The sequence below is a fragment of the Anas acuta genome, chromosome 4 (genome assembly GCF_963932015.1).
Source record: "Anas acuta chromosome 4, bAnaAcu1.1, whole genome shotgun sequence".
Lineage (NCBI taxonomy): Eukaryota > Metazoa > Chordata > Aves > Anseriformes > Anatidae > Anas > Anas acuta.
Genome location: NC_088982.1, coordinates 27,613,135 through 27,638,133, shown reverse-complemented (window position 1 = coordinate 27,638,133; position 24,999 = coordinate 27,613,135). Strand labels below are relative to the sequence as shown.

General features: G+C 42.7%; 1 protein-coding gene and 1 long non-coding RNA gene across 2 annotated transcripts in view; both read left to right on the top strand.

Annotated features, from left to right (window-relative positions):
• Positions 1-24,999, top strand: part of SCFD2 (sec1 family domain containing 2) — a 189,727-nt gene that overhangs the window by 98,873 nt on the left and 65,855 nt on the right. The gene's annotated exons all lie outside the window — the stretch shown is intronic.
• LOC137855788 (uncharacterized) lies at positions 1,360-21,555 on the top strand. The gene is made up of 2 exons (XR_011095939.1): positions 1,360-19,585; positions 21,408-21,555. It is a non-coding gene; the product is annotated as an uncharacterized lncRNA (long non-coding RNA).

Below are 24,999 nucleotides of genomic sequence, written 5' to 3'. Positions count from 1 at the left end.
GGCTCTTGGCACATGGGTCAGGTGCCAGCTCCTGCACCCACAGAGAGTCCAAACCTGTGCTAGGTGTGGATCCATTCCTATATTTGATTCACTAGAAAACTTGGGTGTTAACTTAATGGGTTGCAGGAGGTTTCCTTGTGATTTTTTTGAAGATCTTCCTTTAATATGCAGACATTTCATTAAAAATAATGAGAAAAAAAAAAAAAAGAGGGGGCAGGGAATTTATGCTCTTATTTCACAGAATATATAGAGATCATGAGCATAACAGATGGATTTTTTCTGTACGTAGGAAAGCATTTAAATAAGTGGAAAGGGAATATGAAAATGTTCTGGGATTTCTTTAAGCCTGGAGCTTTCCAATGCCATTCCTTAAAAAGATTTTCTATCACCTTTTAATTTATCACAGATTAAAGAGATCATTGTTCCTCTTAATGAATTACATTTTTTATCTTGTATGCAAGAATTTTCAAACATGAAGAGATGAGATGGCCTTAATTCATACTGTCCAAGGGACACTACTGCCAGAAGAGCTATTTCTAAACAGCTAAGCAGAATTGTGCAAGCTCTTACTGCTGTTGTTTAAGTACTATGGCAAATCTGATTTCTCCTTGGTTTGCATGCAAGTCATGCAGTCAGATATCAAAGTACGCAGGTCATGCAAATTACAAGTTTATTGAAGGGTCAGTGTAGTTATCAATGGCAGCTGTTCATAGGATCCTTAACAATGAGTTGAAAATTTATCTTTTGATTTGAATGCTTCTCACCCCTAAAAACATTATGAGGTCTCAAGAGCATTGCTATTTTTGACTAAGTAGTGGTTATATCTTTCAGTTTACTTAGGCAGCAGACCAAAGTTCATTGAAGTCAATATGAATTCTTCCACTTACATCAGCATGCTTTGGGTCATGCCCTTAATAAACTGTTGTGTTTGCTATCCAAACTAGAAGAGGCTACAGAATATAAACTGGTGCCGGACAAACCAAACTGGGTTCAGCAATAGCCTAAAGTGAAAATCCTGTTTCCAGTCAAGCCGGTGGAAGATACAAAAACACTCCAGAAGAAGAGTTTGACTGCACAGGAGCAGATATCATCTACATTAACCTTTCAACTAACCCACTCATGGTAAAATTGACCAATTTGCCCACACATCAATGTTAGTAATGAGATCAGGGTGGGCAAGGGGTTGCTGTTAAGGAACAAAATGTAAAATTGTAGAGTATTAGTGCTGATCACTAAGCAGTATTGGATCATCCTTGAAGTAAAAAAGGGGGTTGATTTTTGTTTTAAAGGTCTGTAATCATCATGATCAAACAATGACTGCAGACGTTTTTGCAGACGTTTGTTATCTAATACGAAGGTGGTGAAGATTAAGAAGTCCTACATTAGGAACTTTGAAAATCCAATTGAAATTGCAAGTTAAGTAGTCAAAAATTTAATAAATCAAATATTGTACTGCATGAAAGTTTCAGAATAAAGAGAAAAGAGGAAATATATGACATTATGCAACATTGCTCCATTAGAGAAAAAATGGATGGAGAAAACAAACAAGGTTGTATTTAGCCATTTCACATCATTACATAATAACAGTAATACAGGAGAATTTTTAAAATATTTCTCTAAGTAGAGAAAGGCAGTACCCTAATACTGAAGATATTCCAGACAAACAATAAATTCAAGATAGAAAGGTACAATACCAAAAAATAAAAAAAAAATAAAAAGATGATTTTGAGGATAGATTTTAAGGTATCTTCAGTCTCCCCTCTGGAAAGGCTTAGAAAAGTAGAATTTTCTGCATTAAATGAGGGTAGTTTTCAATGGGTTTGTTCAGGCTCTTAGTGAACATCACAAGAGGAGTGTTCCTAGGGGTGAAAATCATCGTTACGTAGAAAATTTTAGTCTGATGAATACAAATAGTGAAGTGGAAAGATCATCACTGGTAGGTCTGAAAGTGCAACAAGAAAAAGCATGCACTGCTTAAGTGTGATTAATTTTAATTTTTAATTTTTAACTGTTTAAAATACATACTTTTTTTGAATTATCATAAGGAAACGGAAAGAAAGAAGTAGATATTATGTTAAATTGTTGTCTGCTTTCCAGTTCTGTTCCATACTAAATTATTCCCTTGATGAACTGGATAAAAAGTATTTGTGCTTTGGACATTTTATGATTAATCCGCCCCTGTGTTTGCATCTGTGTTAGCAAAAACAGAGCTACTGCTGAAGGGTCGAAATAATCATGCTGCCTTATGCCTGCGGTCAACACTCCTACCTCTGCATACATTTTTTCCGACATGCATCAAATGTGATGCAGTATGGAAGGCACAGCAGTAGGAAATGCTCATTGTGATGAGGAAAATTGCTGCTGAAGGACTTGTTAGGCAAAGCCTTCTGCTTACATTTTATGGAGCTCGTAAACAGAGGTGCCTTGATGTTAATGGTTAGTTGTGCTGAGTGCCTGAGATGAATTTCTGGTGGTGGAAATCAGAAATTCATCTCAGGAGCTGGCCTAGAGGTGGAGCACCCTTACGCTCCATGGCTGCGTGATTTTTTAATTGCCTTTACAGCCCAGATGATCGAGCTGTTTCTCTGAAGAGCTTTTGAACATGATTCACCAGTTATTTTGGAAAGATCGCCATTGAGGGCCCTTCGGTACAATTGGCAGTCACCATGGCCAAGTGCTCCCGTGCAGTCACAGGTTTAGTAGAAATTGCTCCAGGGATATTTTGCAGATGCTCCCAGGCAGATCTCCACTCGGATTTCTGGCTGCTGACCCTAAAGCAGCAGGAGCCCAAGGGGTGCACGAGGAGAGCAGAGCTTTGGGCTCAGCAGAGAGCAGGAGCTGGGCTGTGGGCTCTGCGTGCCCCCACACAGCTGCCTTGGGTGGGTTGCAGGGTGACCAAGGTGGGGATGTGCAGCCCCTGGCTTTGTTTCCCCACCCCATTTCGTAGTACAGAAGTGAGAAGGGAGTGCTGCTGGTCTGGAAGTCGTCATTATCTGAAGCTTTGCATGGGAATAGAGGGAAGGAAGAGAAGAAAATGGTACTCCAAACACTGTCTTATCCAGTGGTTTGTTTCATAATTTCCTTCACACAATCAATTTGCATTCTTTTACGAGCAGTGACTCACTTCTGCTTTTTCTCTACTGAGAGAAAACAGAAGTAAGAAGCTTGTTTTCTTTTATGCCTTTAGCATCTTCCACACTTCATTAATTACATACGATTTTATTTTTAGAAAGGTGTTGAATACAAGCTTTTATATGGCTTTTTGACCAGTAGCTAGGATTGTTCATGCAGCTTCATAGTGTATGTTCTCATTTCTGAGTACAAATGATGGTTTATTCTGATAAAGTTGCTCAGTTTATCCAGACAAATGCATACACCATTATCAAGAGTCACCATGAAATCAGCATGAAATAACCAGTGATTCATTCATGAAATAACCAATGATTCATTCATTACTGTAAGTATTAATAACTTTGTGTCAAACGTTTGCCTAGTTTTCTTCAAAAGCTGCAAGAAAATAAGTGCATCCTTATGCAGGATAATTCAGCAGAAAAGATGTTATTTTTGTTCATGGTTCTAAGGACAAGGAATGAAAAACTGTCCTTTTGTAGCAGTTCCCACGCGGGGCGGCTTACAGCAGCAATCTGTTGGCAGGTGGTTGTTGGTTTTAGCCTGGGTTAATTCCCTGCTCTGGTTTGCAGCTTGTGCAAGGCTTGCGTCAGCATCCCCTGGGAGCCAGTTTGCAATGCCAAAGGATGAGCGGAGAGGCTGGCATGGAAGGAGGGGAGAGGATTTGTGAAGTCCTCATGGCAGCCAGGTAGTCTGAACATTTGCTTCGTGAACTTTAGTGCCACACAATTAGCACGTTATCAGTCAAATCCACAGATTCCTTAGCTTTCACCAAGGCATCCTGCTGCCTTTTCTGCTCCGTCTTAACCCTGGCTGTCGAACTGTTGGTGAAATAAAATAGCTGGCAGCCCTCTTTGAGATAGATAGGAGAAATCTCGTCGACCCTCCTCCAGCACCCTTAGTTCGTGCCTTCGTGGTCCTGCAACTTGTGTCTCTCCCTCACAGTAGAAACACAGCCTAATGAAGGATCAGCTCTGGTGTTTCATTAGGCTGAATCCCGCTTCCCTCCCCTCTCTCACTGCCATTTGTCTGCAAGGGCACTGGTTCAATCTTCATGCTCTCTCCTTTATTCATTTTAATCTAATCTGCCTCCCTGACATCATTCCCCTCTTTGCCTGCATGGCAGCCGGGCGTGGGGAGCTCCCCTGCTCCCCCGAGGCTTATCTCCGAGGGATATCTTCGACTGCAGGAGGCCCCGTGTCACCGTTTGTGGGACTCACGCTGCCGAGAAGCAAACTGCATCATTTCATTTACCCTACACCACCCCACTTTTAACACATGATGCCTCCAATAACCACAGCAAGAGGAGAACAAGTTGGCAGCGGTACCTCCAGGCAGGTATTCCAGGTGTCCTGCACCTTTATACTGCATCGTGGTTGTGGAAGTTTTACGTTTCCACCTCAGCAGCACAGCTCCCAGGCTGTCAGGTTGCCATAAAGCCATGCCACAACACTGATGATGCGCTGGTGAAGTCCTTGCTGTTTATTTTCATGCTTAATTTTAATTAGTATCTGTTGGTTATGTGTCTTCACAAGGGACTGCTGCTTGTACACAATATTTAGACCAATGTGGTTAATCAGGAAGTTATGTAGTATCTAGCCATGTTTACAAATACCAAACTTAGCCTCTGGTTGTTCTTTTTTTTTGATAGATTAGTTTTTTCTCCAGATTGCATCACTCCGGGTAGAATGAAATTAAGTATAAAAATTGCAAACAATTCATTTCTAGTCAGTTACACAAAGCTTCCTCAAAAGTGATGAAGACAGTTTAAAAGCTGAATTCAAAGACATTTTGATAAATGGTAATTTTTCCAGTTTTATTACTGGCAGATCATAATGTCCTTAAAGCTTCACTTGACCAGACCCCATCCGCTGCTATCTGTTTTTTTATCCATAAATTGGAAATTGGTTCTCAGTATCTAGCAACCAAAGATTTTCCCAGCTTTGAGTGAACTAGCCTTTGAAATGAGCTGGATGAATAAACTGACTTAAAGAAAATGTTCCCTCTGCACCTGCAGAAGAAGCTGCCACTGCCAAAAGATGACTGCTTCAAAAAAACTTGGATTCCTAGGATTTAGCCAGCGATCCCTGCCAGCTCAGTGCTTTGATGTTTGTTACAAGTTCAGCAGCAGAGGCATAGTAATGTGGGTTATTATGTAAACATGACCCTTTGGAAAAAGACTAACATAATCTCCATTTGAAATCTTAATAAGCACAAAATCCCACTTGCATAAAGCAGTTTGTTGGTGGAGGCAGTTTTAATACCTGTTTTCTATTCACATTCCCGTCTCTGAAATCAGCACGTGCTTCCCATGCGGTTCTCTGTCTGCAGGTAATGGAGGTCCGGTGCCAGCAGAGAGGTCTTCATTTGAAAGAAAAAATGATAAACCAGGGAGGGAAGCACCGCTTCAGTAAGTTGTAGGGTGTTCTTCCAAGGTTTCTGGAAGAATTTCAGAAGGGAGCAGTTGGGTTGCAGCAATATGGAGATTACTGAAAGCAGTTACTGCAGTAAAGAATGGACACAGTTGATGGCTCAGCTAACCTGGAAAAATGTGTAGAGTTATGAACCTTGCCAGCATGAGCAGCAAAGTGCTGAAAACAGAACTGGAAAGGACTAAATATTATCCGGTAGAAACCAGCAGCCAGGGGCTGGGTGGTGGCTCTCATTCTTCCATGAGTTTAAGGGATGGTCAGCGGGATGTGTGGGGAGAACTGCTGGGGCAGCGTCCTCCTCTGGCGATCCAGCCCCCCGTAGATAAATTTCTGGTCCTTGATAAATAGAAAGAACTCATGGCTATCTCTTTGTCCCATAGCCAGTGGAAATGGTGGCTCTCTAAATTGTCTACATTTTTGTGCAAGAAGGAGATTAGCTGTATGTTTTCAGCCTGCACAGCAGTTGTAACATAAATGAATTTAATGTTAACATATAATGAGGGTGTTATTTTGCATAAATGGATATATTTACAGATGAAATCCTTCTTCCCTTCATTATGTTCAGCTCTTGTCATAAATTAATAGAGATGGTCGTGAAACGAAGCAGTGGGAATTGGATAGCTGAAAGGTCAGAAAAGAAAACGAGAGCTAGGTGGAAAAGTTTGGAAGAGACATGGGGAAAAAACAAAGAAGTCTAAAACATGTTTTTAAATGAAGAATTTTGTTCAAAGTTCCAGTTTGCCTGTCATGTGAAGACACTGAAATTACAATGCCAATCAGTTTAAATGCTGTCAGTGGAGATGTTGTTTCAATTACCACCTTTGTGCTCGTTTTCTGATGTGAACCCAGGAGATGAACACACACAATTGCCTGCGTACACATGCACAATTTCATGTATCTCCATGGAGGTGCGTGCACTGGAAAGTCCACCCGTGGCTGGAAATGAATCTGCAGAGGCAAGATCTAACGCTGAATTCCCTTCTCGTGTATGAGCAGGCTTTGCAGGACTGTATCTCAAACGATCACACTGCAGGGAATACGTGCTGGTATGTCAGCTGGTGGGGTATCACATTTGTAAAGACAGTGCCCTCTCAGCAGAAAAAAAAAAGAACAAATACCAGAGGGAGGGAAAAAAAAAAAGAGTTAAATTATATTAGAGATACAGATGAAACATATTCTATTAGTAATGATGATGTGGTAGAATAGAAATAAAAGTGCCATATTTCACAATTGGACACTTCAAAGGATCCTTCTCTGCCAGTAATCCTCTGATCTGCTTCATGTCACAGGTCACCTAAACAGTATTTACAAACCTTCTGGCTGGAGCACTGCCTCAGGATTTAAGGTGTTGCAACTTTTTGACATCTAAAGTTCAAGTGGACTGATACTCCTCTGAGAATGTGACATCATGGTTAATTTTTGTGTAGACTAACCTTGATGGATCTGTCTCCTCAAGACCGATGGGAAACTTGCTTGGAAAAATTCTCTCCTAATAGCCACAGGATGAGTTTAGGCTGTGCCTGGTAGTTAGCCAAGCACTGCTTCCAACATGCCCAAAAAGTGAGGAGGAACAAAGCCCGAGGTGAAGGGCTTGGCTTAACCACTGACCAGTGCATCACTGGGAAATAGGTGGAAACTTTGGGTTCCCATTACATCTAAAGGTGAATATTCTTCCTCAAGGTGCTTTGTCACCTTTAAGAGGTGACAAATACCCTCATAATTTAAAATACCCTAATAATTGCTGCTCTGATGTTGAGTGTTGGCTGAACTTGGATGTAAAGTCTCACTTCTGGCATCAAAATCATGCTGGGACCCTGGCAGCTACCTTACAGTACTCAGGCAGCGACGGGTTCTGGTCTCAGGCTGGCGTCGTTCTGGGTTCTAGGTGGCCTTTTTCCTCATCTCCAAGTCATGATGGTTTGGAAATTTTGTGCTGATGGGAAAATTGCTAGTTGCTTCTGTTAGATGGGTCCCATCTTTTATTCTCTCCCCGAAGTAAGTTTACTTTTTATTCTGCCCTATTTCTCCAAGAAAATGAGCACTTACACCAACAACTGCAAGTCCCCAGGCAGTTTCCTGCAAACCCTTGCAGGAGGAAAGCTGCTTTGTGAAGCCAGAATGTTAGGCACGTTTGCAGGCGCTGATAAGATTTTTTTCATGCTTTTCTTCCTATTGTTTTCTACAAGAAAGGAGAGCATATTCAGAATATTTCCCCAGCACCAAGGTGGAAAGACCAAGTTCCCAGGATCACAGCTGAAACAGAACTGAGTGTTGTAGTGTAGCTGAAGTAGGAACGCCTAGTTGCTTTGTCCATGAATGATTTGAGGGAAGAAGGATATTTTTTCAAATCTGTTTAATTAAGATGCCTCTTCAGTTCTCCCTTATCGTTCATTTCAATAGTTTTTCAGAGGCTTTCAAACCAGAGCTACACAGGGCTCTATTTCAAGTGCACTGTAAAGAGCTGATAATATAGCCTCTGTGGCTGGGGCACAGAATCTTCCTTATATAGCTTTTTTGAACAGAATACACTTGTTCTGCAACAGATCTTGTGTTGTTTATTACTGATAACCATTCTCAAGTCAGTATAAATGACACTTCCAGATAACTTTCTTCCTCCCTGATAACAATCTGCTAGTTTATACCTCTTTCCAGAAGCGTATATTTCTGTTTATTTTTTTTAGGATGCATTTAGCATTTAGTATGGCCAAAGTAGTAATTCTTTCAGTATCTGCCAGCTAGATCAGTTTTGAGAAGAGTCTCTTCAAAGCAATGTCTGTTTGGAATTGACTTATTTATGTGCAGTCTCTGTTCCACAACAAAACAGTCAAAGAAACTGAGCATCGGTTCCCAGTGCTTGAAAGAGAAGGGGTCTCAGAAAACAGGTATGGTTTAGGAAGTCGGTGGTAACAGCTCTGTGTTTTGAATAGCTGTGTACTTGTACACGTTTCAAATTTTGTTTTTAAAGCTTAGGTTTTTGAACAAATTACTGAGAGACGTGGAGACGGCAGTGAGGTGTGCTGCAAGGGAAGCAGTCAGGTCACAGGGAGTCTGGGAGCAGAGCTCTTCGGGGATCACTCTCCACTTTGGGGTCCCATTAATGGCTGTAGCATAGGGAGTAGGGGAATGCTGAGGTAGGCTGCTGGTGACCCAAAGCTGTCTGCACAGGGGAAGGTGGGCTGTTGTGCAAAAAGAAACTGCAGTGTCAAAGACACTTATAATATATAGGGGGTGATTCTGAATGACAGCTTGTCATGGGCGCGTGTCAGGGGAATGAATTACAGCAGGGCAGGGGTGGCATTAATAGTGCTGAGCTGGGGCTAGGAGATTTCCTCTGGTTCTGTTTGCCCACGTGTAAGAAGAGTTGATTGCAGATAAAACAAGACAAAAGCTTGCTGGGTGCTAAGGAAGGAGTTGGATGCTAAAGAGGTGTATGGATTTTACGGGATGGAGAACAGTGCTTTGTAAGAATAGGGACACTGCCTAGTGTGAACTACACACCATAGCTAAATAAAGGCAAAGAGAGGTGGTGGTTGCTCTCAGTAAATATGCTTGTGAGGCAAAGAACAGGCAAATGGTGTTGACTGCATCTACCAGAGGATAATACTGGTATAGAAACATTATTAGTGATGTGGGAAGCCAGTATAAAGTTTCTAATAGTGGAGTAGTTGCCTTTCTGACACACAAAGGGAGCAAAAGTTCCTCTCTTGCAGCCTGTTCTTCAAACAGAGCTCAGTAAAGTGGGACTTTACAATTCAGTGGCCTGCAAAAACAGTGCAGGAACAAGGGACTGACAATTGCCAAGGAAGACTTTTCCAGTCCTTTTTGTTCCGAAGGTGTAAGTTCACTAATAGGTACTGGAAAGCTGAAAGCTTATCTGTAAAGCTAAGGTATCTACTAGTTTAGAAGAGCTATAATTTCTCTCCTGCCATCGCTTTCAGGTATTTGAAAATATTTTCTGGCAATTACCTGTAGAAAGACTTTGCCCTACCTGTTTGGGGAAATCTATCATGTTGGATCTGTCAGCCCAAGAGAGGTAGGGCTGCTGCTTTGCACTAAAGATGTATTTCCAGTAGCTACCTGCACACAGGCCATGTGTATACACCACATATCCCATAACAATCCCCATACCCCAAGGCATCACACCCCTCAGCCCTAAAGGTGCTCCTCCAGCACTGACTCATGGTGATGGGCTTCATGCCTTAACACACATGGGATGGGATGAGATGGGATGGGATGGGAGAAGCTGGGCTGGGTGTTATCTGAGCTCCTGCCCCTGCCATCATCTCTCTGTGCTCCTTTTTGGGTGTGCAGATGAGCTGTTATTGCATAACCTAGCAGTACCACGTTCAGTCTCAGTGGTGGCTGCGCACCGTGGATGCAGCCTGACAGAGTGGCAGGACTGCACGGAAATAAAACCTCCAGCTGGGAAGGGGAGGGCTGGAGAAAGTTGAGACCCACACATAATACGGGTGATGTGATTCAAAAAGGAGGAACTGTTCAGAACAAGAGCATGGGAAAAATTAAACTCGACGATATTTTCCCAGCAGGCTGGCACATAGAACAGGAGGGATACAGAATGGAAATTTCTGGTTGATGGCAAATATCTTTGTCAGAAGATACTGGAAAAAAATTAAACGCAGACATTCTCATTTTGGTAGGCCTTTAGAGTGAATAAAAATACTCTCTTTGTTCTAAGCTTTTAGGTAAAATGGTTTGAAATATTACTTAAAATGCAGGTACAGAGGTAAATGGACTTTTGTCAAGCAAGTTAGGTAGGTCATTCTCTTATCTCCCAATTTTGCTCATCAAAACTTTCAGTTTAAGTAAATGGACGTGCACAGATATTCCTGTGGGAATTTTCCTTTGGTTACAGCTAGTTCTTCTCTAAATTGGAGAGGGTAGGTCTTCTCTGTGTGTTTCTTGACAGAGAGCCAGCTCTCATATATCCATGAGAACTGTTTACATTAAAAAATCGCTGCCCAGGTACCCGTAATTAAATTTATGCTGAGTTTTTGAATAGCATGTATTGATGTGCTCACCAGAAGAAGCGAAGGCAGTTTCAAACAGCAGAGGGTTTCCCACATCCCCTTCCTGTTCCCTGGAAATTCAGAGGCAGCTCCATTCCCTCTGCCACAGGCACAGAGGAGGAGGACTCCTGGAGTCTTCTCATCCCTTGTGGCTTCAGGCTCCCTCACAGAAAGTCCTGCTTCCCAGCCCCTGCCCTGCTAGGGCTAGCAAATAGCAATTGCCTATATTTTTTCATGCATGCTACTGAAATATTCTGTGCGTGTGAAAGTGCCTGCTCAGAGGAACCTGGCTGGAAATCAACCACTGGCTGCTGGTCCACCCCCAGGGCCGGGAGGGAAGATGTATCTTCCGTATATTACCAAATGTCAGCTGAAGTGGTTTCAGCAGGCTATTCACAGCAACGGACCAGAAGCAATTCAGATGTTGACAAGTATCAATGCTTTATAAGTTTATTCAACCCCAGGTTGTGCGACTTCCTCTAGGAAACTGGATTAGCTAATCAACGGGACAATGCGTTCACATCCTGCAATGCAACGTGCACAGGAAGTCTGTAGGATTTCCCAAAGCCATGTTGGTCTTCTCATTCAGACTTGTGGTGCTGGGGTCAAAAAGCAACCCTCGGAGTGCAGAGAGAGCATCACACAGGTAATCTGTACCTTGCACTGTGCTGTGCAATGCAGCAACAGAGACCCCCTGTCAAAGCTGATCCCCCACTCGAAACAAAAACCACATACTTTTTATATTTTTTAAGGTGAAGCAAGTTCTCTTACTCTGATGCATACCTAACAATGAGCTATGAGCTTAAAATAAAATAGAAATCTTACAGCAATGTATCTTTAACGTTGGTTTTTGAGTTCTGGAGAGCTTGCTACAATCCTCTTCTGCTTCTTCCTAGGGGATGCTTTTTGAAAAAAATGCTTTGAATGAAGATGAGAAGGGCTTCTAGTTTGAATCATTAGCAAAACTCTTAGGTTTTTCAATTCTTTATTAGAAATGCAGTAAAAAAGCTTACATCCTTTAGTCAGTTAGAGCAGGGGATGGTCACTTTAAAATGGTGGCATTCCCTAGCAGTGCACACAGATCCTTCCGTTATGTCTTATTGGAAGCAAAAAGGAAAATGAAGTCTTTTTAGCATAGCGAACAACAGTGCTGCATGCAGGGAATACACAGATTCGACCGGTTGTTGACAGAGCCTCAACAGCAGCTCGAGATGCTACAACGCACTCCAAAAGCTGTTGCTCAGAGTGGCTGTGAAGTGAGATGAAGCCAGTTAATTAATCTGCAGAAGGGGTTGGGCAGGCTCCCAGGCCTGCTCTGCCCACTCCTACCTTCACGACTCCATCTCCTGAAAGGACGGTGGCGTTCAGCCTGCCTTGAAGAACAGATGCTTGGAGTCTGCGCTAGTGCCAAAATCTGTGTAATTGGGAGCTCTTATCTTAATGGCTTAACAAACTGAAGACTTAACAAGTACAATGTGGAGCAGACCATGAGAACAAGCCGGGGCAAGAGAAAGGAGTTCCAGCGCTCCCTGGTGCCACCCGCTTCTCCTTCCCAGCGAAGCAGCAGTAGTTGTGCAGCAATAATTATGTTGTGCATGCAGAATATCCTGGCATCTCCCCAACACGTTGTTTTCTCCGTGGCCGGGCTGCACAGCACGTGCTGCTGCATAAAGTGGTGTGTAACTGAGCTTATTTTTACTGAAATATGGGAGCCATGTGTGCGTGTGCCTCTGTTACGTGCCGTGACTGTGCAGCATCATCCGGCCAGGGCTGCTCCAACTGCCCGTGCCATCCAGCGTGGTGATCCCGTGCCACACAGCCGGGGTTTGTCACATGCTGGGGCAAGAGATGTGCACTACAAGGCAATGACAGTGGGGAGCACCACGTTTGAAACTTTTCAGAAGTGTAAATCTGGAGTTTTTCTCCTCAAACTAATCAGAGCTGGGCTTGGCTGCACATCCGTCTTTACAGCTCTGAAGGGAGGCATAGCTGTTGTAAATAGAAATGTCTTTACAATTCTCATTTAATGGTTAATGCCACAAATCTGCAGTATTTTTAAATTGATTCCCCACATATTTAACTTCTAAGGGCGATGAAACGAGACTTTGCAAAACAGCTTCTCAAACTGCAGCTGCTAGCAGCGAGCAGCGATGTCTGCGAGGCGCACGGTGCACACAGTGCCCTGCCGCAGCAGGGGAGGTGGCTTGGCAGGGAACTGGGGCGTTTTTTAACTTTCGAGGTCGCTTGACACTGCTGTGCGTATCAGCAAAATCATTTATTGGAGAAACGAAGAAATACTCTTGTGAACGTAGAAGTTAATCATCTGAGTGGCTGCAATAAGAATTAAAGATCAGGAAAGCATTTTTACAAGGAAGGTAAAGCTTGGGGATAATATGTAATAGAATTTAAGCCCCTTTGAAGCTTGGATTAGGTTTATAGTTTTTTTTGTTTTGTTTAATTTAAACAGCGCATAGCTTTCAGAGTGGTTAAAACTTTCATTGAAATGCAGATATTTTAATATTTTTTCACTCTGTAACCACAGAAAATATTCATCTATTTTCTCTCTGGCTTGGAAAAAATAAAAATAAAAAATGAAAGAAGTGTTTCAGCTTTCTGAAGTAGGTGTTCTCTGCAGAATGGGCGCTGATGAGAACCATACACAGAACAGGAAGTTCAAAAGACAGGGAATGGCAGCCGAGAGCAGCCCCATCTGCTCTGGAAATGTATGACTGTACAGTGGAGGCCAAACCAACTGACAAGACACAGTCGTTATTTATGGAGAGACTCTGAACCCTGGCTGTTCATCAAGCTGACTCAAGGAGTCTGCTGCTGGACCTGATGAGCTAGCAAGTATCTAACATAGATTTGTGCTCTAATAAATGTCAGATACAGAGGCGTTACTGAAACAAATCGCGAAAATATTAGGAGAAAAGGGGACCGTACGTCGAATGGCAAAAGACCCTAATGAAAGAGCCTCGCTAATAAGGACTGGAGGGCATCAGAACGCCTTATTTTTAAAAGAAAAGTGGGGTGGGAGCAGTCTATATCCCAGCCTTGAAGCCAATGGCAGAGCTCTCCCTGCCTGATACGGAGCTGGGGTTTCACCCGCTGTGTGCAGCATCCCGGTGTACTTCTCCGTTAATTTATTTCACGTTACAGAAGCTGGGATGGCTCACGGGTTTGTGAAATAGTTTCCGCATCTGCCCATTTAGTACAAGCTCCATCCCCCAGGCCAATGAAAACATTCCCAGTCCTCTTCAGAAATGCGTATCAGGAAGGACAGGCGATATCTTTCAGACTAATAAAAAGCGATCGGGATGACTCCGTGCTTTTTTACGTTTGCTGCTGTTGAGAGCTGGAAGTTTGGAAAAAAATCAGCTGAAATAAGTATGGATAACCTCATGGCCAAGGCAGGTTGGCAGCGTTTGTTTTGTCTGGTGTTTGGGCGTGCCCCAAATCCTGTCATCATTCCCAAATCTATTCGTTATGACATGTTAGGAGATCACCAGAAGGAAGACTTGTTTCCCTGGCAGTCTTGTATACATGCTGTGTGCAGTCACCAACCGGAGACCCCTGTGCCTTCCTCTTCGGTTGTTCCCCTATCGGACTTCAATAGCAGTGAGCGATCGGCTGTCATCTTCGAAAAGTGTCGTGACTCTCCACTTAGCTGCAGGCACTTTGCTATTGCCGAAATCTTTTCTAAACATAGGCACTTCTCAAAACAAAACAAAAAGAAAAACCAAAACAAAAATCTCGTAGTAGGAAGCCTGTCTGGAGTCGCTGCTTGGCTGCGTGACACACAGCAAGAAAGGGAGCCACATGTTCCTGTCTGGAAAGTGATCAGTTGCATTATTCTAAGCATTAAAATGTGTCTGGATGGGTGCATCTGTGCACACGGAGACACGCATACTGCCAGAGCGTGCTGACAACGAAGTTTCCAGTCTCAAATGAAAAATAGAGTGTGTACACAATCTTTCCTTCGCCAGGCTGAGAATTTCATTGTAGTCTGCCCCTTCAGCTTTAGAAATATCCTGTTGTGATTCCAAAAGCAGTCTTTGAGTGGTTTACTGATGCTGTGTATGGCCTCTTTTTTACAGTGCTATAAAATGAAGTAAAAAAAAAAAAAGTGAGTACGGTAATTTCCTATTTTATTTATCATATTCTATGCAGTATAAGGGCAGGATGCATATATCTGCAGTTATCTATATAAAATAATACCTTCATTATAGCCCTGTAGATGTGGGTATTCTAGGGAGCTGATAGTCTTACGATGAGTCATAGCCATGCACCACAGTCATCTATCACCGCTCTGACAGTCTCACCTGCATGCTGGCCATTAATCTGCTCTCCAAGAATATCTAGCATTACCATCCCCAAGCACTTCTGCACAGCTTCCATGCACAGAAAGGAAAAATAACCCTGCTACCAAAATTTGGTGTTGTTGTTTTTTTTTTTGATGTTGTTTGTTTTTTTTCCCATTCTTTCAAAGGTAGAGCTTCCTCCGTAAGTACTCTCAGGAAATGAATCATATTCAGTCTAGAGCTGTGGATGACTTTGGACATAATAATGTGTGTGATTTTTGAGAGCTAGCACTTGAGCAAATCGGGACAACAGGCTGTCTTTCTGCTGACCTAGGGATAACATCCATCCAGGCACTTAGCAGTCTAGAAGGCCTTGGCAAAGGTGGTAGGTTGGAAAGGAGCAAAATTGTCTTTGAGACCTTGGTATCTGAGACCATCACCTCAAGCAGGGATTGGAAATGAAGAGAAAGCCACTGAAATTATACGCGTGGACTGCAGCTTGACCCAGCCTCCTTAGCAGGGACCTGCACAAGGCTTTGGGACCTCCCAAGGTGTTACTGGTAAGAGTGGTGCTGCAGCACTGAACCTTTGTGGGGCTTTCTCTCTGTCTAAAGAAGACAGAAGGAGCCTACGAGGACACGGTGCAGCACGGACACTGAAATCAGGGCACAAGCACAGATGTTCACCCTGCACTTTTTCTGTCACAGTGTTCCCTGTTGTCTACATAAAAACAGTCACTTAGTAGGCTCCTGGAGTTAGGTCCGATCTCACGGTGAGCCTGGTGGAGAGAGCAGTAACGGAGCAGCAGGACGGTGGTTATGTTCGTGAGATCAGGCTGCATTTTTCTGTCTCTGCTAAGAATTTAGTTTTGTCAGGAACGTTTATTTACTTAATTGCAATTTTTCAGTGCAGAAGACAAATATGCATGCTTACTTCTTTTCTTGGCACTGGGAGGGGGAGAAGGGTCAGATATTTTACAAATGAGCAGCCAATTCCTAAGTGCTGCACTACAAAGGTTACTGTGCATTTTTATGGCATTTGATACTCATTATGCCGTACATGATCTGTTCTTTCCATGAGGAATCCTGCAGATGTAAAGGCTCACACTATGATTGGTTTAATTAGAAATAGTGTCAAGAAATCTGGCACCTTTTTTATTCTTTGTTCAAGTAACAAATGTTAAACACATGGACACCAATTAATTCCTGGAGCAATTTAACTGATTTGAGTGGCGTTACAACAGGGGTGATTTAGCTTATGACGATAATTTTGAATGATTTTTGTACTAGCTGCTCAAATTAGTCTTGCCATCTGAAAATCTCTGGTCAAGAGAGAGATAGCCTGAGATCTGGGAAAAGCACTGTCAGCTATACTTCTGCTTGGCAAGTCATTTGCCAAGGAATTTTCTGAATGTTCTTATTTTGTTAAGGTCTAGCATTGGAGAAAAAGGAGGGTATTTTTATGAATCCCTCTTTTCATTGTTGTTTTCCTTAGGGTGTTTTCCTTTTGCAGATTACTGAGCATCCTTTTCTGCAACTACGGTTCATGCAAATTGTCAACTGAAGTAGCTTGCCGCTGTGAGATGCGGACAGTAATGGTTGCAGAACTGGGCTCTTCAGCTTCAATATTGTCAAAGAAGCTGGTGCAAATAGTAATAAGAGCCATAAAATGTTTTCATTAGGATTTGCTCTGAGAAATAGCCATTTCATGTGCCTTTGCTGCAAGTGTTAATTTGTATGTGTGTCCATACTCATTTCCAAGGTGCAAAATTAGCAAATGACTTGTGGAATGAATCAGTAAAGCTATTGTGCTCTGTGAAGAAGTGAATAAACCAGCTATTTTAACCCCAGCCTAGGCTTCCCCTCTCGCGGGGTTCCTAGCGGATCCTTTTGAGATATATCTGTTCGCAAAATAAAGCCACTTTTTATGCTTTTTAGTACTTGCTGACTGTTTGCCAAGGAATTCTATGAAGTATCTGTGAATATAGCCTGAGACGACGCTACACTGCTTCCCCTGTTTCCTGTGCTGAATGGCCAACCCCAATGCTAAACTGTAATACTACTCAAGGTAGGAAGAGCGAGCTGCCAGAAACTATTTATCACTTCACTGGCTTTGTACCATGCACATCCGTCTGAAGTTAAATTGAGGTTATAAGAGGAGTTTTCTTATGCTCCAGCTTTGCCAGTGATAGCATCTTGCATAAAGATGAAAATAGAAGGTCAGTGTTTAGCCCTCAGATGTGCCTATTCCATGAGGAGAAGATGGAAGTGATAGAAAATTTGACTCAGACGCCTTTGGTTTCTGCCACCTCGGTCTAAAATGTTAATCTGCCAGTAACACTGGTGAGGTGAATGCTTCTTTCTAGTGGCAGATTTCAGAATGATGCTTTATGTACTAATACGTAAATGGTCAGGTTTTAAGTAAAATTTTAATCCTTGTTGGATATTTTAGGGGGCTTTAAAATAGTACCATCTCCTGTCTTCTCATTCTATTTGATGTTGCTGTTAGGGAAAATTAAGTGACTCCTTTTTTGTCTGTACAAGCTCATTTTAGACATTGTAGATATCCTAAGCTAAAAGTAAAACATGCATGATATCCTAGGGCAAAGCTTTGGATAATTCTGTGTAGTCCAAGTCTTTACAAAGCCATAAATCAAAGTGAAGATAATTTTAAGAATTTCCTACAGTAGAATGAGAGTTTATGTTTCGTGGTGTTCCTCTCTTACTCGTAGTGTCAAGCACCATGAATCCCGTGATACTTGAGGTAACCATGTTGTAAAATGGAAGCAGCATCAAAAAAACTGAGCAGCCTAGCGCTTCTCACTGCAGCACATCCAAAGCAGACGTGAATCTTCATTACCTGTGCTGCTTGTGTTTTGTTGGCAGTGGTTGTGCCAGGTGTTGCTTTCACCTGGGGAAAAAATGAACCACAAAACCAACAGACTTTACAACAGACTTTAGAAGATGCTGTATGCCTTGCTCACTGTGACAGCAGCCAACTGATGGTGCATGCCATGCTCTAAAGCATCTTCAAATCAGTAGTTCTAGCTGTTGCAAAACGTCTTTGCTAAGAGATCCCCTTGTGATTGCATCTCTGCTTTACAGCCTCCCACTGACTGCAGCTTGTTGAGGTTTAAGCTGTTGCTTTTGAGCAGTCTGCTGCTGATGCTGATACAAGTGTTGGCTGCCTCTCGCCTGGGCTGGAGCGGGACAGGGCGCTGAAGCCGACCACCCCGCCGTCTGAAGACAAGGAGTCTGAGAGCACGGCTCGCAGCTCGGGAGCGATTACGTACTGGGTGACCTTCCAGCCACTCCACACGAGGCGTCCAGTTTCCCAGGCTTTCTCCAGAACTTGGCAAGGGCGGAGAGTTAAATGGATGAGAGGGTGTGATGGGAGACGCTGAATTTGGGACGAAGGGAAGCAAGAAAGGCTTTATTTCTAGACCTTGGGAAACGTGTGTGTGTAAGAAGCCTTTGCCAATCCTTTGTGCATGTGCCCAGAGCTTTAAGTGGGCATATTTTAAATTAATCAAAAGACATTATTTAAGCAACCTTATTTGTATAACCAAGATTCCATCAAGCAATCAAAATTCACTTGCTCTTTCTGTAAATTTATGGCAACTGCAAACTTATTTATGTTCATGCTTTTCTGAGCATGTAAAAAATGCTTAATATATCACTTGAAAAATGTTAGTGCAACAACTGTGTTTTCTTTTTTATCATGCACAAAAATGTATGATAAAAATGCCACGGAGGGAAGTAATTGATTGCTAGTCCATGCTGTAGAGACTGACTGACTACACAACACCCTTAAGTAATTAAATTGCTTTAACCACAGATAGCTGGGCCAGATTCCTTTGCATGATTCCTGCCCCCCACCCAGTCTTCATCACTTGATTTCACTTGATGTCAACCTTGCTGTAAGCTAAAACCACGCAGATAATGTGTCAAACTCTACTTACAGTTTTGATTTTGCCTTATGAAAGAGTTGGTTTTAATCCATTATTTTCTTGTTTGTGCTTAAAAAATTCAGAAAGGTCATTGCTTTTAGGACTTTGATGTGTTTGGGGGTTTCTTTCACAAAGAAATGGTGGTATTAAAGCCACTCAAGCAAAGGGGCCTTTTTCTGATAAAAATCCAGTTCTTATGATTTCCTTCTTGGTTTTACCACACATTCCCTTTTCCTTTTGAATTTTGCTCTTACAAGGGTAGCTAAATAAATACAGTAGCACAGAAGCAAATGGAAAACATCTGTTGTTCTCATTCAGGAATTTAGTGAGTCAGGTTTTGTGAACATCCAGACTCAGCATTTTACATATTTGTAGATTTTTCTGTAGTTTAAAATTATTATTGTAAAACTTACACCTAATACTGTTAGAAGTCTTGAGAGTGTGCTTTTTAAATGCCAAAGGTGTACAGGAATAAGAAGAAGGTTTTTTGATTTTATTTTTGTTTTGCTTAGCCTGGTGTCTGTTTCTGCTAGTAGCCTGTATAAGGAAAAGGAAGACCAGTTCTTTTTGGAGTGATCCTTCCCTGACGTGCCATCCTGTTTTCCAGCAGCCAGAGGGTGCTGAGCTGGAGGTGGATCTTGGGCTGGGAATAGCAGTTTAATGGAGATGGATATTTTGTGATTTAGATTTGACAAGGTTAAAAGATATTTGAAATAGATGGGAGCACAGACTTTTTACAGGAAATGGGTAAGTAGTGTGGCTTAAAAACTAGGTCATTACAATATAGAAGCTTTCAAAAATATGATGTTCTGATAATGAAGTAAAGTGATTTAACCTAAAATATTAGGAATGACTTTCTCCATAATTCTTGAAGTTTAAAGAGTCTTTTTATGCTAATATGGCCTCTTTTTTGTATCAGCAATGTCACTGTGAACTTCTCTTGGTGTCTCCCACTCCCTCAGACCATGAGCTTATCTATTTTGTTTCTATAGCTTTCTCCTTCTCTGCATTCAGAGCCCCTTCAAAACTTAATTCTCTACAAATCTGGCGTTTGAGACATACCTAAGTATCAGCACACTACCAGAGATGGATGTCATTACTTTCTTCAGTTACCTGGTGTTCCCACACTTGTGTCTCCCTTTGCTGAAAACTACTTCAGATGCTCATTAATTCAAGCCTGTTACATCATCTGTAACTTGGCAGCCTTGAAGATAGAAGACTTTTACTCACACCTGTCTTCTTCACCTGTAAATTGCTAAAAGTAGGAATAAATAATTCATCCACCAAAATGTAACTCTTTATAAAGCTTATTTAAATCCTCTTTACTGAAAGCTAAGCAGCTTTTTCCTCCCTAATGCCAACGTGCATTTTCTTGTAGTCACCACGGAGATGAGGCAAAGTCACAAGTACTGCTTCCGTAGTCTGTAGACAAGGAAGAAGATCCTGCAGTACCCGTGTCTTGACCTAGTAAAGTCTACAAAGTGTGAAAATCAAATTACTCCAAAGACTTTTTTTTGGCTCCCGGTGAGGGACGTCCAGATTCTGCCAATCTAATTTAGTCCAATACATGCTGGACCCTAAAAACATATAAAATTCGAGGTGGTCTTTACTATATATTCCTCCCAGCTTTAAATTTGAAGGAACTGAAGACTAAAATGAGTGTCATGTGCCAGAAAATATTTTAGGCTAACAAAAAGAAAAAATAAGCACATTAAAACGTGCAGATATTTCAGTCTGAGTTGTTGAAAAAGGCGGTGCAGGCACTATCTGGCAATGGTTTGAAACATGGAAAACTAAGTATACCCAATACACTGTGTGGCTTCCAGCACTGGAATGCTACCAACTCTGATACAGAGAATCCCAACCATTTTCTGTATCTAATTAACTACGTGGGGAGCAGTACCTGTGCAGGCAGGCCCACCCATAAGAAGGATGCCCAAGTCTTCTGTGCTTTTGCTTGTACGTGCTAATTATTGGCTTTGACATGCATGGTATTCATTATGTTTTTGGCAAGAGTATGAAAAAGGCATTTTGTTCTGAAAATAGCTAAAGAAAGAGGTGGGAGGGAGAAAATGTTCTTTTGTAATTGGTCCAGACTGAACTGGGAATCCACCCCCCTCCATCTCCCACTTGTGCAATTTCAGATCCTCTGCCTTTCTAGGTCATTCGAGCAAGGTCAAAATGATTCAAAGGAGCTGTGCACTTTGCAGTTTGAACATCGTATTGGCTTCAGATTTTCTGTTACATATTCAATATCTTGGTTTAGACTCTGCAATGGCTTCTGACAATCCTATCACCTGAAAAGTCTTACAGTGAGGTTGGCAGCTGTGCTCCAAGAAGCGAGCTTTGTCAGTCTGTGCAGACATTTTTGTCTATTAATGTATTTTCTCAGACTTCTAGCCTGGTCCTAGTTTAAGATTTATAGATGGTAGAAATGTTTGTGTTCCCTTCAGGACAGTAACTCGCCTTTCCAAAAACCTTTATGTATTATTTTCACTCGATTACGTAGAAAGCTGGGGCACGAAACCTACAATTAGAAATGGTTTTACTCCACTCTTGGTGTTCACAGATTTACTGAAACTGAAAAGAGAGGCTACATCTTTGCTCACCTGCTGGAATGACAACAGCAGCAGATGGTTCCTGATCTCAAAGCTTGACTTGTAGGCAGTTTTGGTTAGGTCCCAAAGTATACACTATTGATGCTGCATAAGTGGTAAGTAATGATGATGAGCTTTCAAGTAAACAGCAAAATTTCCATTTGTCTTTGGAGCTGTCACCACATCATCTGAATGTCTTAACACGTTAATCTCTCAGGTACGCCAGTGTGGAACAACTGGCAGATTCCTAACAGGAATAAGGTGGTGTAGCTCTGTGTATCTATAGAGCATCTGTGATGTTTTAATCCACCTGAGAATGTATCCCATAATTTTGGTTACCTCTGTGGTTTCTGTATGGTCACCATCCTTAGAGAATGCTGCCATCTACCATGAGCTGAAAAACATATTCACCTCTTGTCTCAGATTAAGGGCTCCATTTTGTTGTTTTTTAAAGAGTTAGTGAGACTGAGGATTCTCCTGAGAATCCTCTCCCCTTACTAATGAGAAAACCAAACTATCCCCCAACCTACCAGGAGAGTTCCTCTAGCAGGAGGACATGGCTGCATCTGACTTTAGATGAGGGGTTTCAGATATCCCACCTGCATCAGGCACGCATCCTTTTGTTCATCCTGCTCCCTGTTGTTATATTTATTGGCAAAAAGGAAGGACTGCTCTGTAGGAATTTTCCATCCTTCGTGGCCACAATTTTATATTTCTACCTTACATGTATCTGTCTAGGAAAATTAGTGTATTTTTTTTTCTTCTTTCTTCCCCTGACCAAATCTCTTTTTACAAAAAGGAAGAAAAAAACCTCTTGCTTTATCACAAAATTACCCAGAGAATGGATGAACACTGGGTGCAGTTTGGGGCTGTTGCTCTTCAGAAGCAGAGACAGAAGTCAAAAAATGATGAGGAATGACTCCGTTGAATTTCAGTGACTTTTGCACCTTCTTTTGCTTTCCTAGCTGCTGGCCTGTTCTGGGGATGGGATTGCCCTCTGGCGTAAGCAAAACAAGCTCGGCCATACCTGATGTAATAAAGCACCTGCTAAAGGGAGTATGAAGTTGTTTAGCATTTCTGCATCAGCTTCTTCTTCTGCCACCATTTTCTGTATGCCAGCAGTTATGAACACATGCCTTGAAGGGCAGTATCAGGGTAATCTGTCAGTTTTGTACTACCACATCTTCCCTGAGGAAGTGAAGAGCTGTAGGACTGCCTCGTGCCACATTAGTCCCTTACATGATGCCAGTGCAGGGAGGAAGGTCTCACCCTCTTCTTCATGCCTGTAAGATGCTGACAATATCCAGCTGATCAGCAACACCTTTGGATTCACTCGTTAGATGCAGGACTTGGACTCAGTATTTTCCATCTTGCACCCCAAAATTCTGTACAGAGACCAGTGGTTGCTTCCATCTCATTGTGCACATGCAGATGGAGACAGGGGCTGTGAGGCATCCAGGAAAACAAAGGGAATGGTGACAAAACCAGGGCTAGAAACAGTGTTTCCTGACTCCCAGGCTAATTTCTGGAGCAATGGTTTTGTTTTCTCCCATTCCAGAACTGTCTTACAAAATTGTACCTCCTATGCCATCCTCTTAATATACTAAGCAAAAGTTTAATTGAGTCCTTTAAATGATTTTCCAAGCTCAAGCAGGTCTTCCCTGTGGGCAGGGAAACTTCAAAGGGGCAGGACGAGTGTTGTCGCTGTACCCACGCTTATCAACGTGTCAGGTTGGACCAGGAACATTCTGTAAAAGTTATTCCTCATTACGACAAATCCTCTAGTTAGATTACAGCACTGACAAATTCTTACCAGACTTTTACTGCCAGGTTCACTAGGAGCACATCTGGAAGCAGTAGAGGTTGCTGCGTCTGGCATATCGTGTTCCTGTTCCCTTTAGGGCCGGCTGGTCATCCTGGGGGGAAATCCTAGCTGCAGTCCCATGTCGTTCCCCACCAGCAGTGCAAACGTATTGCCCAGGCTCCTTGTCCTCTGCCTGACAGACTCAGTTTAGGTCCATAAGCTGAATTAGGGATGTGTAGCACTGATCTGTGTGTTAGGTAACAGATCTGCTTAAGGGGTGCCTGTGTTAATGTGCACGTGTGTGTCCAGAGAGGTGAGGGGAAGGAGAACCGTGCCCCAAAGTCCCAGGTCCCGTGCACCAGAGGAAAAGGAGCCTGACAGGACCCTGAGGCATCCCTCAGTGCCTCCCCCTGACCCAGGGCAGGATCAGTGCTACCTAAACCACTCCTGCCAGATGTTTGTCTAGTCCCTAAAAACTGCCAGTGAGAGAGCTTCCAAAACTCCCCTGGAGAATCAAGTGCTTGACTCCTCTTACTACACAAGCTTCTCCTAATATCCAGTATCTTAAATCTTCCTGCAACTTAACCCTAGCCTCAGTGCACATAGAAATGTGTTTTTTTTTCTGTTAGCTAGAGGGCGGCTGAGAAGAGTATTTGAAAAATGCTGCCCTGTCACTTCCTTTCTCGTCTGCCCCAGACTAAACAAATCAAGGTCTCTTACGCTTTCTTCATACATCACGCTTGCTAGCTCTGTGGTGATTTGGGGTGCTTTGCTTTGGACTGTCTCCAGCTTTTCCACGTGCTTCTTCACAGTGGTCAAGGCCGGGAGCAGCACCGCAGCGGAGCCGTGTCCCTGCGGAGCAGAGGATAAGGTGATCTCGTGTGGCTTCTGCGTGATGCTCCTGCCTGTAACTCCCAGCGCCAGGCATGCTTTTCCTGCAGTCGTGTGGTGCTGTTCCTAAGCCTGGCCTGCTCCTGCACTCCCGTTTCTAAAGACAGGCGCTGTGCTTGCCTTCTGCTGGCCTTGTAAAACTTCAGCCGTTGTCTGTGCCGCCTCAAGGAAAGCCTCTAATGGGTCTGTGATTAGTTCGCTGGCTTCTCGAAATTCTCTCAGGTGCAATTCATCTGGCCCAGCTGACACGAAAACATCTTAACTTATCTAGTCTGTTTTTCCTCTAGTCTGTCTGTGACCATTTTAACCATCTGATTATGTTATCTTTCCTAGCGAAGGCTGCGGCAAAAGGGCATCGCCCCCATTAACATTCTCAGTGGTACCTGTGGATAGACTTCCTTGCACTGAGCAGGATCTCTGATTTTCATTGTTATCTCTGTGCAGTTCCTTCCTTCCTTTCCTCTTTTCGCTTCTTCCTTCCTTCAAATGTTCTTCTGCTGTACCTCTCGGGGGACATCAAACCACCTTTGTGCATTTGGATTTTGCCCCGTGTGCTTGTATTTCATCTCCAGTAGTCAGAGCTGCTTTGTGCTCCCCATGGCTTCTTGTCTCTGAAGCCAGTGAAGGCCTCGTGATTTAGCCATTGGCTCTCTTTCTCTTCTGTTTTTTCTACTTTATAGGGCAATTTATGCTTGTGTCTTCCAGAAAATAAGCTGTTTGATTTATAGTCTTGTTATGCATGAAAAGATTATCCTGCATGGCCTTGTTTGCAAGGGAGGTGGGTACTAGTCTGATGGTTAGCACTGCTGATAAATGGATGCTGAGAGGGAGTGGTTGTGCCATTCTCTCTGATGTTTTATCTTTTGTAC